The sequence below is a fragment of the Lygodium microphyllum genome, chromosome 3 (genome assembly GCF_053477565.2).
Source record: "Lygodium microphyllum isolate KBCC chromosome 3, Lygodium_microphyllum_v1.1.10, whole genome shotgun sequence".
Classification (NCBI taxonomy): domain Eukaryota; kingdom Viridiplantae; phylum Streptophyta; class Polypodiopsida; order Schizaeales; family Lygodiaceae; genus Lygodium; species Lygodium microphyllum.
This window is the reverse complement of record NC_141137.1, coordinates 40,673,080-40,683,371: the sequence shown is the minus strand read 5'-3', so window position 1 is coordinate 40,683,371 and position 10,292 is coordinate 40,673,080. Positions and strand designations below refer to the sequence as shown.

Here is a 10,292-nt window from a genome sequence, read left to right as displayed (position 1 = left end):
CCTCCAGCATCTCTGCTGCAACGGCCTTGTCTCTTCAACTGGCCATCTTCTCCTACAGGTTAGCATTTCCTTTCGTTTCTTTGGCATTCCTCTATCACTTTCTGCTATCTTCTTTTTCTTCGAACACACACAAGCCATCATTGGCCTGATTACTTTACTTTGTTTTCATGTTAATTTACTCTCTCGTTCATTCTTCAGTTAATTTTCATCATTGCCATCCGCGTAATCATCCGACGTGCCGTTTTCCTCAATCGTTTTACAATTCAGAAATCATCCCCGACTTCCCTCCTTTTCTCCCCTTTTTTAATAGAGTTCACCAATGCTTTATCGTCGCCTCCCAGCTCTTCTGCCCCCAGCTATTTCCGTCGTTTTTCTCCCCTCAAAGCACGGCTCTCCTTTCCCCTAAAGCGCGGCTCTGTCCCGAAAAAAAACAAAAACTCTTGAGTGTTACACAAAAACCACCAGCTTAATGACAGGCCCAACCTCGAAGTCGCATAGATTAGAAGATCTCAATATTTCTTGCCAGCAGCAACCAAAGCAATATGGCTGATGAGATCCACCACTCGGTTGCTGTAGCCCCATTCATTGTCAGATCATGCCACAAACTTCATAAATTTATTTTGTTCAGAGCAATGCCTGCCTTGCATCAAAGATGCTAGACCTCTCATCCCCAACAAAGTCGGTAGAGACCACATCATCCTCAGTATATTCAAGGATCCCTTTCATTAAGCTTTCAGACGCAGCTTTGACTGCTGCCTTAACTTCATCGTAAGAAGCATCTTTTTCCAGTTGGCAAGTTAAATCAACAACTGAAACATTAGGAGTCGGAACTCTAAATGCCATGCCAGTCAACTTGCCATTCAGCGCAGGTAGCACCTTTCCCACTGCCTTTGCAGCACCAGTTGAGCTAGGAATGATGTTTTGTATTGTACTATTTTTCTCCTCGCCAGTCCTTCCTAGAAGAACCATCCACTGTCTTTTGAGTTGTAGTAGTTACATAGACCTCAGTCATCAGACCCTCAATAATTCCAAACTCTTGGCGTATAACCTTTGCAAGCGAAGCTAGACAGTTCGTTGAACAACTGGCATTTGATACAATTTGCATCTCTGGTTTGTATTTTTCCTCATTAACACCCATCACAACATTGGGGCATCTGCAGAAGGTGCTAATATAATTACTTTCTTTGTGGCTTTTAAAGCACAGACAAGTGTGATACTATCTAGAGGGATATCCTCCTCATGCATTTATTCAAATAGTTGTAATGTCTTCTCTCCTTGACCCAGTTCAACATAGACTGAATACGCAGAGCATAAATGTAATCACAAAAACTAAGTGTGCATAAAGTATGAAATCACACACACTACTTTCGGGTGGTTTTCACATCTCGAATGCGCAGCAATACGACATCCACCCCCTCTAATCCTGCGCATCCTCCGGATGGGCCAACTACCCATGATCATTATCATCAAGATCTACAAACAAATCAATCTCTTCGTTATGCATTTCCGGTAGATCAACAAGATTTTCAGCCATATTATCTGTCTCTTTCATTGGAGTTTCTTGTCGTTGCTCTTCTCTCGAAAATTCTTCCAATGCATAATCCTCATCATCTCTTTTCTTGAAAATCTTGATTCTTTTTCCAGCAATAGGCACTCTAAGCACTGTTCCATCCAATTCTGTCAGCTCATATGTTGCATTATCAAAGACATGTCTGACTATGTATGGCCCAAACCATCTTTTCACCATCTTCCAAAGTATCTGCAATAACTTCCTCATTTCCCTCATAGCTCTAGTGTGGCTCTCATCCCAAAATAATTTCTGCCCCTTTCGAAACAGCTCATATAAACAATCTGCTATGTGTGCAAAATGGGGTGTCCAAATCATGTAAAACACACAAGCTCCAATGAATCTCTGTATCTCTGAAGTGGTAGAACAATACTCCATAATCTTGCCTATAAAATCCACCTTCTTATCCACAGTCTTGTATTTCGTGTCAACCCTGGCTTCATTATGCTCTTCTGCATTACATAAACCTTGCTGTAAATCAGCAATTCTGCACTCCAATGGCTGAATATTCTCAGCCCTCTGCTCTATGGACTGCATAGAAACAGCCCCAAACTCTGAATGCTGAAATATTTCAGCAGTAAACTCTGTTGGCTGAAAATTTTCAGCCCTCTGTCTCTCTGAAAGCTGATCATAACCAGCTGGAAACTCTGTTTGCTGAATTTCTTCAGCACTCAACACTCTTTGCTGAGTTTCCTCAGCCTCTGACTCAATTTGTGACACAAAATCTGCAATTTCATGAAACATGTCCAGGGACTGCACTAATACATTACCATGACAATTCAGCATATCAGTTTTCAGCATATCTCCCATCTCTGTCATCGTATCTGTACAAATCACACTGTCATACATACCATCTATGTGCTCATCATCCTCCAAAATTCCTGCATTTTTCAAATTCCTCTCCTTCCTGCATATATACTGCCTGGCAGCTCTAGACAATCTTGAAGTCTTCTGATAGCTCATCGAACTGTTTGCTGAAATCCCAACATAACCGGAGGAGAAAACACTGCTGCCAGGAGGCGAGAACTCCAATCTCCTCTGCTTTGTACCACCGTCGTCTCGCGAAACGGCGGTACCTAATGAAAACCCGAATCCCTCACAGTGGGCAAGGGTGCATCTCTGAGAGTATCCCTGTTTCTAACATGGTTCACACATACAGTCATAAACTGAACTGCTCTCATACCATCTTTACTGCGAATCTGTGCATAAGCAGATCCATCATCCATGACCTTTGTCTCCATGCGCATCTCTGTAATGAATGGCTGACCAAGAATTATGGGATAAGAACATGAATCCTGCACAAAGAAATGAAAATCCTCCTCTACATCACCAATAGAAACCCTGACACTAGGGCAAGCAGCATATAAATCACCTGCAGTATTATTGGCGGCTCTCATACGCCACCCATGCTCTACATCCATAGGCCATCTGTTACTCTCATAAACTCCACGAACAATGAGATTAATCTCTGAACCATGATCAACCAATGCAACATAAGGCACCTATTTTTCTCCAACCTTTACCATCGTCTCTGTAGTTGCCCTAGCCCAATGGCTCCGCGAAAAGTGACTACGCGGTATCAAAACAGGCTCATCAATTTCAGCATAATGCATAGGCTGAACCCTCTTCTCTACCTGTGGGAAAACAGAAGCATTATCAACCATAACCTCATCATCATCCTCATCCAACTCTCCAATCAAAACTCCCTGTGTATCAGTGGTAGCCAATGCATGTCTTTTCCTCTTCAGGACCTCCTGAAACTCTCTTTTTGAGATGCCCAAAATCTCAGAAATAGTGAAAGTCACCTCACTGCCAAGTATCTTATCATTAAAGATTTTCTTCATATATGTAGATGTCTCAATATCGGACATCAATCTGAATCCTGGCTGCTTTCTCTCTCTAGGCTCTTGCCTCTTTTCTCTCTTTTGAGCATCCTCCATCTGTCGATCTGGCCCTGGTCGTGAAGACGGTCCTGCAGTAGGTGGAGTAACAAACTCACCCCCTCTAGTCTTCTTAGCTGCACTTGGATTGTCTTCATCCCTCTTACGCTTCTCCTCAACAAATACATCTGCACCATGAGATTTAGCCAAATAAGCATAAATAGAATACCTGTCAACAGGCGAGTCCCAACCTGTCTCTGATCTGATGCTAGAGCCTGCACTAGTCAAAACAGTTTGCTGAATTTTCCCCTTGTTTGCAGACTCCATAGCATAAGTCCATAGTGCGGACTGAGTCTCTGATCCCTTCTCAATCTGTACTCCATATGCAGAAGCATCACCTCTAGCCGTCACATAAGAAGTACGCGCAGCCATGTCCTCCACTAACTTCTTCATTCCACCTTTACCAAAGTTGGTAGCAAGTGGAGCTCCTGTCTCAGTCAACCAAATCTTACCATCTTTCCCCCAATATACCAAATTCTACCTCCTTGCATCCTGGAAAGAGTCACAATCCCTGCAATGCTGATGCTCCGTACTATCACACCAAATACATCTCCGATCTCTCCTAGGTGCACTAGGAGCACTAGAAGAAGTAGCAGGCGCAGTCGAAGCAAACTGCTCCTTCAACTTACCCACCAACTCCGCTTTGACTGACTCAAGTGTCAAATCTGTGATACCTTTGATTATGTCATCAAGAGAAGTAGGCACCGTTGGAGCGGATGGTTTTGGAGCAGAAGGTGTAGGCATCGGTCGTGGAACAGGAGGAATAGGTGGAGTAGAAACAGTAGGCACTGGCATAGGCCAAGAAACTGGCTGAGGAGGAGAAGAAATAACAGGGATAGAAGTAGGCATAGGAGCAGATGATGGTGTAGGTGTCATGGAACCATTCTGTAGGCGAGTCTTCCATATCCTCCTCTTGGTCAAAGTCGAGACTGCATCCTGAGCATCCTGCCAATCAGTTTTAAGACCCATAGGCTTCGTGCGATCTTCAAGAAGCTCACCCAATTCTTCTTGAAGAGCAGGATCTGCAGCTTGCAAGAAAAGCTCAACTTTTTCAACATCCAATGCTCTTTGTTCAATGGCATCAAGCTGACTATACCTTTCTTCGAATTCTCGAATCAACTCCGAAGCAGTAAGACCTTTGTTTGGCATGTAGACCCACTCTCGGAATGACCGCCGAGTAGCCATACCAAAGTCCTCAAGGAAGTATTCTTCTTTAAGAGCCTTCTTAAAATCTTGCCAATGTGTATTTTGAATAAATAAATCAGTCACCTTTGTCCTCAAAGCAGGTGTGACAAGACGAAGGAAGTACTTACTCATAAGTCCAGCAGGAACTCCAAAAAACCCCATCTTGATCTCATATGTCTTCAAATATGCTGAAACATTTCGCCCATCAAATAGCTTCTTCTCACTCTCAACTGCTTCAATAGCCTTAGTCGCGATGTTTGCATTCTCCTGCTCCGAGCAGAGTTGCCTTTGCTGAGACAACTGCTGTTGATGCAATTGTTGTTGCTGCTGCATATACATTTGTGTTTGCTGATTTTGGAGCTGCATATACATGGACATATTCTGCAAAATCTGTTTTAGATCCTCCGTTGAAGTACTTGACGCAGCAGTCATTGAGGGAGCTGAAGTAGAGGCAGCTGGAGTTGTAGAGGAAGCTGAAATAGAGGCTGAAGTGTCTCCCATCCTGAAATTTCTGCGACGCTTTCACGTCGGGTTCACCAAAGATGTCGAAGGGTTTGTGAAAGCAATGTCGCAACCACAGAGATCCTTGACTAATTCTAGGATAGAAGATCAATCAAGCAAGTTCACGTTATACTGGACAATTTATCTATTCTCTAGGATCCCACATTTAGCATACATATCAACAAAAGCATCTTCATCCAACAAACTATAAGCAGGTCTTTCTTTCCTATACAACCCTGTATAAGGCAAAATACAATGCTAGTAGAGTCATTATGCCTTTACTGGACCATGCAGTTCATAGATTGTAATGCAAAAGAGAGTTGTTCTTCTTAACAAAATTTTCTGCCTGTGTCATGTCATCTTTTCTGTAAGACACCGTAATTTTAATCTGAAATATTTAAACAGTCATGTAATTTTGCAGTTTTTTGTGATATTTATCTGTTTGTAAGTCCATAGTTTGATCTGCTCTCGGGAATAACAATAACTTGCTGCGATTTATTATGATAAGGGCTCACTAACATGCACTGACAAGTCTTGCACAACTGCATTTATCCTTCTTAAATCAAAATTGGCCGGACTATTTTCAAGCTGCGCCTCGTTTTCAATTCCATCTTCAACTATGTTCAGGATACGCTTTTGCAGGTAGTTGTTTAGTCTCACTATAACAATGGATCTCTCGTGCCAGAGCCGGCCCTTCAATCAAAGCTTCATGAATCAGCCAAATCTGTCACATCTGCCATAGAAGTTTCAAAGAACTGCAGAAGGTCGCTTCTCGCATCTTGTAGAGCTTGCCGGACATTATCCTCTGTGAGGTCCAGAGGTTCAGAGTTTGCTTTAATAGAGCATTTGCCTTCCTCCAATGGCCCTTGTCTCTGCGCACCTTGATTCCTGAAAGTCCTGCCTCGATAGCTCCCCGTTCACAGCAACATTTGTTGGCGAATTTGCTTCCCTTTGTCCGTGTTCACCAGACACATTTGTCACAGTAATGACTGCTTCCAGATCTTTGTGGCCTCATCGTTATATTCATCCTTTGATCCTCCAGCATCTCTGCTGCAACGGCCTTGTCTCTTCAACTGGCCATCTTCGCCTACAGGTTAGCGTTTCCTTTCGTTTCTTTGGCATTCCTCTATCACTTTCTGCTGTCTTCTTTTTCTTCGAACACACACAAGCCATCATTGGCCTGATTACTTTACTTTGTTTTCATGTTAATTTACTCTCTCGTTCATTCTTCAGTTAATTTTCATCATTGCCATCCGCGTAATCATCCGACGTGCCGTTTTCCTCAATCGTTTTACAATTCAGAAATCATCCCCGACTTCCCTCCTTTTCTCCCCTTTTTTAATAGAGTTCACCAATGCTTTATCGTCGCCTCCCAGCTCTTCTGCCCCCAGCTATTTCCGTCGTTTTTCTCCCCTCAAAGCACGGCTCTCCTTTCCCCTAAAGCGCGGCTCTGTCCCGAAAAAAAACAAAAACTCTTGAGTGTTACACAAAAACCACCAGCTTAATGACAGGCCCAACCTCGAAGTCGCATAGATTAGAAGATCTCAATATTTCTTGCCAGCAGCAACCAAAGCAATATGGCTGATGAGATCCACCACTCGGTTGCTGTAGCCCCATTCATTGTCAGATCATGCCACAAACTTCATAAATTTATTTTGTTCAGAGCAATGCCTGCCTTGCATCAAAGATGCTAGACCTCTCATCCCCAACAAAGTCGGTAGAGACCACATCATCCTCAGTATATTCAAGGATCCCTTTCATTAAGCTTTTGGATGCAGCTTTGACTGCTGCCTTAACTTCATCGTAAGAAGCATCTTTTTCCAGTTGGCAAGTTAAATCAACAACTGAAACACTAGGAGTCGGAACTCTAAATGCCATGCCAGTCAACTTGCCATTCAGCGCAGGTAGCACCTTTCCCACTGCCTTTGCAGCACCAGTTGAGCTAGGAATGATGTTTTGTACTGTACTATTTTTCTCCTCGCCAGTCCTTCCTAGAAGAACCATCCACTGTCTTTTGAGTTGTAGTAGTTACATAGACCTCAGTCATCAGACCCTCAATAATTCCAAACTCTTGGCGTATAACCTTTGCAAGCGAAGCTAGACAGTTCGTTGAACAACTAGCATTTGATACAATTTGCATCTCTGGTTTGTATTTTTCCTCATTAACACCCATCACAACATTGGGGCATCTGCAGAAGGTGCTAATATAATTACTTTCTTTGTGGCTTTTAAAGCACAGACAAGTGTGATACTATCCAGAGGGATATCCTCCTCATGCATTTATTCAAATAGTTGTAATGTCTTCTCTCCTTGACCCAGTTCAACATAGACTGAATACGCAGAGCATAAATGTAATCACAAAAACTAAGTGTGCATAAAGTATGAAATCACACACACTACTTTCGGGTGGTTTTCACATCTCGAATGCGCAGCAATACGACAACGTCACATTTTTCTATCTTGAAGCCTTGAAGTACTATAGGTACACTTGCATTTATATTCGTTGTAGCTACGTTTGTGCTTTCTTATCCTTTCTTCTTAAAATATTGCATGCTCAGATCAGCTCATCAAATGATTTGCGGAGAGATTTCATTGTCTACTCCCATCAAATTTCAATATGTCACTCACCTCAGTAACACTAAGCAAATACATTTGATACGGTAATGTTCCCTTTATCAAGAGGCACAAACATCCTCTGGATAACACTACCATAGGCTCTTATTATAGTTGTATTATGTAAAAATCCCTAGATTCCTTGGCATTTGATGGCACTAGATAATCCTTGAGAGTTTCTCTATTATGTTGATGATTAACACACATAGTCAAGAATTGTGTTAGTCTTCTCTTATCTCTACTCCGAACATGAGCATATGAAGACCCATGAATCAATCAATTTTGCATCCATCCTTGTTGGCATAATGTATGGCTTCCCCAAGATAACTGCACAACTGCAAGTATGTTGTAGAATCATCATGTACATCTCTGATAATCACTCGTATATTGAGGCATGCAGCATAAAGTTCACCCACCAAGTGAGTTATTTATAGCCCACATTCTCTAGCCATGGTCTACCTCCACTAGCCAATCACCATTTTTATACAAACTACATGCCACAACATTGAATTTAGACCCATAATCCAGTAATTCAATACATAGAGTTTCTCATTCACCTATCTTTATGACCATTTTAGTTATAGCTCTTATCAATTGTGTCTGAGGGTAATGACTTCCAGGAATGAAACTTCCTTCCTCTTCTTCATGAGCTTGATGCTGCATAATATCTCTCTAAAATTAGTGTTTCTCACAATGACATTTTTAGCCAATGCATCATTATTTTCATCCTTGATTACCCCATTTTCATATTTAGGCCACTTTATGATAGTAATGGAATAATTAATAGTTTCCCAATGAATGCTTTGTGTATCCATTTCCTCATAAATATGCCTTAGTATTATCGCTAGATTTTCCCACAAGCTACCATTTTCTTTTAATGATATCAATTATATTTTGATTATAAATTCATGCTTTGCAATGCCTAGTACCTTTCCAAGTGTAAACTCAACCTTGTTATTGAGGGTGGGTTGAGGGTTCCCTCCTCAAGTTCCTTTTTAATGTCCGTGGTAGCGTAAATGTCTAACTATAGCTTAAACCCAAGCTCCTTGCCTTTCTTCTTTCTATCCAACTTTCTATCATGCACTACAACTTTCATTATGTATTTAGGAAAACCTTTTTCAATGGCCTTTTATTGCTCTATCTTACTCTATGTCATTTTCTTTAAGGTATATGCAACCTCATCATCTCTTCTCCTCTTTTCCTCTAGAATACTATCCATGTTCTACACTTTTGCCAAATATGCAAATTGTAAATAAATCCATTGGAGCATCCTATCAGCTAGTCGTACTTTGTATATTCTAACTAGCACATGACAACTTAGCCTTAGTTGTCCTTCCCTTCTTTACACAATCTAAAGTAGGAGACCAAACTTTGGGTTTCATGGTAGCCTTGCATGTATCAAGAGAACCAAGAGATTCATCAACCATTAGGGCCAAAAGCACTTCGAAAAAGGCACTTGTAAGAAAATGATTAAGTTGCTAATTGGTTGAGATTTTGAAAAAATGAAACCATCAAATTTGGTTGCTCAAATGTGATTAATAAGAGAATATTTAATTCATTGAGGGTCATCCATTAATTTCCCTCATCTTTTAATTTATGCTAGGGTCACCTTTTTGGCGTTTTTATCTTGAAACTTGGAAGGATTTATATTTTCAAGATATGTCCACCAAAATCACTTATGTATCTTCTTTCCACATGCCAACCACTCTTTCACCATTCTCTTCTTTGTGCTCACTTTCTTATCACTATGATATTAATTTGTGGTTGATCTGCTAAAATGTTTAGCAATACCTCTGCACATAATATAGATGTGAGCACATGCAAGTACAAACTTACCATCCAACTAGATCCAATTTATACATCTTGGAGAAGTACACAACGTCAAGTACTAATAAATGAGATGGAGATTAACAAATTGCACACTCAAGGCGAGAAACATATAGATTTTTGGGTGGATGGAAATATTTATCCCAAGGATCCTTCCACAAGTAAACCTCTTAATTTTTTAAAATATTCATGACTACATAAGATATGTTGGGGAAGGTTATAATGGGATGATTGGCTACTGTATAAGGTTATGCTATGCATCTTGCACATACATGGCTCAAATGAATGAAATGAGAAAAGCAATATTAATTGCATAAGCAAGCAGTTTTTAGCTCAAAAATAAGATTGACATTCTGAAAAATGCTAATAAGTCATTACAAGACAAGATAGCATACTTAAAGGAAACTCCAATCGGATTCAAAGAGAGGAAGAGACCATTAAAAATATAACTAGCTTGTGTGTGTGAGTAAAGAAAAGAAGATTGAATCTTGCAAAGAAATATATCTCTAACATATCAAGCATTAATATTCAAGATAGTGAGTAGATAATTAGTCTTTTAAAAGAAACCATGAATAATAATGATAATTTGAGGATTCTTAAGTCACCTTAGAATGTGGATTTGAGAGGCCCAAATCTGAAAGATTTGGTAAAAGACTTAA

The 10,292-nt window shown here is 40.7% G+C and overlaps 2 pseudogenes; both read right to left on the bottom strand.

The window, feature by feature from the left end:
- Nucleotides 1-509: 509 nt before the first annotated feature.
- On the bottom strand, nucleotides 510-1,245 carry LOC148038255 (glyceraldehyde-3-phosphate dehydrogenase GAPCP2, chloroplastic pseudogene; annotated as a pseudogene).
- A 5,492-nt stretch (nucleotides 1,246-6,737) lies between these two features.
- On the bottom strand, nucleotides 6,738-7,473 carry LOC148038254 (glyceraldehyde-3-phosphate dehydrogenase GAPCP2, chloroplastic pseudogene; annotated as a pseudogene).
- Between the last annotated feature and the right edge of the window lie 2,819 nt (nucleotides 7,474-10,292).